Source organism: Rattus rattus, chromosome 7 (genome assembly GCF_011064425.1).
Source record: "Rattus rattus isolate New Zealand chromosome 7, Rrattus_CSIRO_v1, whole genome shotgun sequence".
Taxonomy (NCBI): Eukaryota; Metazoa; Chordata; class Mammalia; order Rodentia; family Muridae; genus Rattus; species Rattus rattus.
In genome coordinates, this window is record NC_046160.1 from 74,797,177 (window position 1) to 74,802,679 (window position 5,503).

Consider the following 5,503-nt stretch of genomic DNA (forward strand, 5'->3'; position numbering starts at 1 on the left):
AACCATCCCTTGCATTCCTGAAATAAAGCCTACTTGATCATGGTGGATGATCATTTTGATGTGTTCTTAGATTTGTCTTATGAGAATTTTATTGAGTAGTTTTATATCAATATTCATAAGGGAAATTGGTCTGAAGTTCTCTTTCTTTGTTGGGTCTTTTTGTGGTTTAGGTATCAGTGTGACTGTGGCTTCAAAAAACAAACTGGGTAGTGTTTCTTCAGTTTCTATTTTATGCAATAGTTTGAGACATATTAGAATTAGATCTTTGAAGGTCTCATAGAATTCTGTACTAAAACCATCTGGCCCGGAGCTTTTTTGGGTTGGGAAACTTCTAATGACTGTTTCTATTTCCTTGGAAGTTATGGGGGTGTATAGATGGTTTATTTGATCCTAATTTAACTTCTGTACCTGGTATCTGTCTAAAAAACCATTCATTTCCCTCAGTTTTTTTCAGATTTGTTGAGTATACTGGCAAGGTAGAGTAGGGTTATCATTGTTCTATGCTCTGGCTAACATTTCTCCTCTTGTTTTTTGGAATATTTTTATTTGTTATTTTATTTATTTACAGTTCAAATTTTATCCCCTTTACTGGTTACCCCTCTGTTCACCCTATCTCATTCACCTCCTCTCTGCTTCTATGAGGGTGCTTCTCTTACCTCACCACCCTAGCATTCTCCTATACTGGGGCATTGAGTCTCCAGAGGACCACAAGCCCCCCTCCCATTGATGCCAGTTAAGGCAAGCTGTATAGTCCCTGGGATCTTTGGGAGGGGTGGAGGGCTGGTTGGTTAATATTGTTGTTTTTCCTATGGGGTTGCAAATACCTTCAGCTTCTTCAGTCCTTCCCCTAACTCTTCCACTGCTGTTTCCATGCTCAATCTGATTGCATGCATCCACATCTGTTTGGTTAGGATCTGGCAGAGATTCTCAGGGGACAGCCATATCAGTCTGCTGTCAGCAAGTGCTTCTTTGCATCAGCAATGGTTTCTGAGTTTTGGTGTCTGCAGATGGGATGGCTCCCTAGGTAGGCCAGTCTCTGTATGACTTTCTTTCAGTCTCTGCTCCACTCTTTGTTCCTGTATTCCCTTTAGATGGAAACAACACAGATGTCCCTCAAAAGAAGAATGAATACAGAAAAAATGGCACATTTAAACAACGGAGTACTACTCAGCTATTACAAACAACGACTTCATGAAATTCACAGGCAAATCGATGGAGCAAGAAAATATTATCCTGAGTAAGAAAACCGAGCCATAAAAGAACACACATGGTATGTATTCACTGGTAAGTGGATATTAGTCAAAAAGCTCAGAATACTGACAATACAACTCACAGACCATATGAAGCTCAAGAAGAAAGAAAACCAAAGTGTGGAAGATTCTATCCTTGGTAGAACAAAATAATCACAGGATATACAGGGAGGGAGGGACCTGGAAGGAAGAGGGGCGAGGGAAAAAGAGAGGCAGGATAAGTTGCAGGAGAAGAGGGGGAGAAATACAGAAGTTCAAGAAATTGGATGATTATGTATAGCAATGGGAAATGGGAAACTGGGGGGTATACACTAAAAAGTCCCAGATGTCAGAATAACAAGAGGGTTCCAGGAACGAACGAGGATGACATTAGCTGAAATACCCAACCAAGCAGAGAAGGAACCTGCACAGATCATATTCAAAGGTTAGGCACAGATCCCGTTTGAGGGATGGTGCCACCCACTGATCTCAAAAATATCTGGCCAACATCTCTAATTTCCTATGGACATTCACCTTTGTTGTTTGCCTTTGTCCATCTCTGTATAGCTATTGTGTGGCAGATTGGATGAAATTAAGGAAAGAAATTTATTTCATAAGATTTTGGAGGTTAGGCAATCCAAGAGTACCCTGCCATATCAGGAAAGAATTTATTTATTTATGTATTTTTAAAGATTGAGGGCAGGAAAGACCTGGGAAAGGCCACAGCCAGAGTCCACTTTCAAAACAATTTTACCTTTATGAAAACCAGTCAATTATGAAGATGATGACAAAATTCAGTCATGGAGCAGTACTTAATCACTTAAATAATCATATGCCTGTCTTCATGTATGTCTATCTACCCATCCACTGATTCATCAAAGCACAGAAATACGTAACAGGGTATAAACACCACCAGTATTCTCCTTTCATGTAGGCCTTGATTTGCTTCTCTAACATGTGTGAAGTAGCATTTGGAAAATTACAGGAACTATATTGATATTAGTTTTTATAAAAAGGTATATTTACCAGTAAAAACTTTAAATTCCTATTTTTCCTTGATTGAATCTTAAACTAAATCTTCATTTCATTCATTAAAAATTAATTGGGGCAAAACTTTCTACCCAAAACTATCCTATCTACAAGAAATTCGAGGACAGGATGAAGCAGAGACAGCCAATCAATAACTGGCCCAACTTGAGACCCATCCCAAGTGTTAGCACCAATCCCTAACACTATTAAGGATACTCTGTTATGCTTGCAGGCAGATGTCTAGCATGACTGTCCTCTGAGGGGCTCCACCCAACAGCTGCCTAAGAAGATGCAGAAATACAGAGTCAAAGAGTGGATGGAGCTTGGGTACTCTTCTGAAAGCAAAGGAAGAAGGACTGAAGCCTGGAGGGGTAGGCAGGGGTGATAAGAACTTCACAGGAAATCTAACAGAGTCAGCTAACCTAGACCCATTGGGATCTCAGAGACTGTGCCAACCAAAGAGCACACATGAGCTGGACTTATACCTGTGCATATGTAGCAGATGTGCAGTTTGGTCTTCGTATGGGTCCTTAACAACTGTAGAGGGGGATATTCCAAAATCTGTTGCCTATTCCTTGGATATATTCTTCTAGCTTGGCTGCCTTGTCCAGCCTTAGTGGGAGACTTGCACCTAGACTCAGAAGAACTTGAAGTGCCAGAGTTAGGGGATATTCAAGGACACCCCATCCCCTTCAATGGAGAAGGGGAAGGAGGATGGGGGGAAAGGATTGTGGGAGGGTGTGACCTGGAGGTGGGCAGTGAGCATAATATAAAGTGAATAAGTAAAAAGCAAATAAATAAATAAATAAATAAATAAATATTTAAAAATTAACTCTGGTTTAATAAAGGAGATATTTTAACTAATAGATAAAACTCAATGGCTATCAATTAACAATTTTTTTCCTAGAAAATTAGAATTAATCACACTAATTTAATCAAAAAGTATTAAGACTAGACTCTTCCATACCTCTGCTTTAGAAAGAGGCAGGTAGTCTGATATAAAGTAACTTTGAAATTGGATGTTTCAGGCATAAAATTGCAATGCTTCATCACAATTCCACAAAGAAAAAAAAAAGGAGAGTAATTAATTGGAAAAACTTTCATAATCAATAACCTTAGTATATAAGAATATAGTAATTTTTATTCAAACATCATGACTCCAGGAAGCACAATGTACTGCCTCACCACCAGCAGCCATCTGCTTACCTTTGAGGCTTCGCTCACTGTGTGATAAAAGTTTTTTCAGGATTTATGTCCTACATATACTCAAGAAAACAAAAATTTCGATCACCTACAAGATATTTATTACTTTAGTCTAGCAACAAATTTGGAGCATACCAACATGCACAGTAAATACTGAAAAGTATTCCTTTATATTTCACTAAAAGAACTCAAATGAATTGTTTATAGAGGTGTCATTTCATAGTGCCATTAGAACATGGGATAAACATTCAAAGCAATGCTATTTTAGAAGAAATTTACATAATTTTGAGTCATTTTAACTTTTTTTCTTAAGGAAGTATTTAATATAAAAATACTTTATAGTTATTAAGCAAGAAACTAAAAGGTAGCTTAGTGAGATTAAGTAGATATATACATATACAATTGACTTTATAAATCAGTAGAAAATGTAAGACAGTTAGTATATAAGATAGTAAATCCATCAATGAAATAAATACCCGAATTTTCATATGACTTGAAATTAATCCTATTGAAATCCAAAAGTCTACCAAGTGCTCAAAGTGTGTAAAAAAATTTATGTTTTTGCTCACGTAGAGAAAATATGCCTTTAACTATACCTATAGAACGTTTTTTGTTTGTTTGTTTTGCTTCATGCAATATGCTTTTATTAGCTTGGAAACAGCCTGAACCAGAAGACATTTAAAAAATGGCCAATTTTTTTTAAAATACTAGTTATTTATTCCTTACATGAATACTTTCAGATGGACATTAAATTACGGAATACATGGAATCCCAGTAAGGCAGGTGAACACCCAGTGTGGCTTGTGTGGGCACTCCTGGGTGTGGAATCTTGGTAGCATTGGGACTCTTCTTCTCAGTTGTATGGAGGTTGTTCCAGAATAGTAACAGGAAGACCAGGCTGCCTGTGTTGTCATTGCTCATTCTGTTGGGCCTCTGTGATGGAGGCTGACACAGAACCCTGGCCCTTGTTGATATCACTGATGCATACTCACTGTCCATCTACTGACTTCTTCCACAGGGTCACCTTATTGTCTCCAACAGACACAGCCAGAATGTTTGCTGCGATGGACCAGCTCTCGAACTTGTCATCGAACTTGCGTATGAGTTTGGGTTACAACATATTGCCTGGTGGCATCATCACAAATCCAAATAAACACTTACTGTCCTGAGAGAAGCTGGCAATGGTGCTGGAGGGGGCCCAGGAAATGTCTCCAACCCAGTCACTGTGTGCCTCTGTCTTTTGCTACTCCTTCCACTGGCCATCCTCTTCTTTCCTCCACAAGTTCATGAAGTTGTCACACCCACCTGATGCAAACTTCTTGCTATAATTGGGTTTCTGTCCCAATGGTTGATCTATAAGGCTTCCAGGCACAACAGCTAAGGCCCAACTGACAGCATTACAGCCAATCGTGTGAGCATTGTTAATCTTCTTCACTTCCACTGGCCTTCCTCTGATAGGTCAGCAGTAAGATGGCCTCATCTGAACTCCCACAGGCCAGGATCAGGTCATAGTCATGAGGGACCAGCAAACAGTGTTCACTGAGGAGTCATGTCCTGAGTGGTCATGGGTCTTCTCCCAAGTGCCGTTTTCCTCCTTCCAGCTAATGACTTTCTGGTCAGAGGAACAGCAAGCCAGGATATTGCCATACATGGGGTATGTCCAGGTCACTTACCACACTGGCCTCTCATGCCCTCTGTGGTCTGTGAGGAGGATCTGCCCTCCATTTCACACACCAAAAAATTTGACGAACCTATCCAATGAGCAGTTTGCTAGGCAGGTACCATAATAGTCCATCTGTGCATCATGAGAGGTATCCACAATGTTAATTACTGACACCATAGCTGCAGCAGCGGCAACTCACGGCCTCAGATGTGGCAGCTCAGGACGCTTCCCTTTAGAAAGTTAATAGGGGATTATTTACAAATTACTTATTATTTTTCTAACATCACAGAACTAAATTAAACCTCTCTCAGTAGCTGTGATTTATGTTTTGACACAGAAATGCAATTAATGCAGTAAACAGTAGAGAAGAACGCATTGT

General features: G+C 39.4%; 1 pseudogene; it reads right to left on the reverse strand.

Moving 5' to 3' along the window:
- Positions 1–4,371: 4,371 nt before the first annotated feature.
- Positions 4,372–5,301, reverse strand: LOC116905819 (annotated as a pseudogene).
- Between the last annotated feature and the right edge of the window lie 202 nt (positions 5,302–5,503).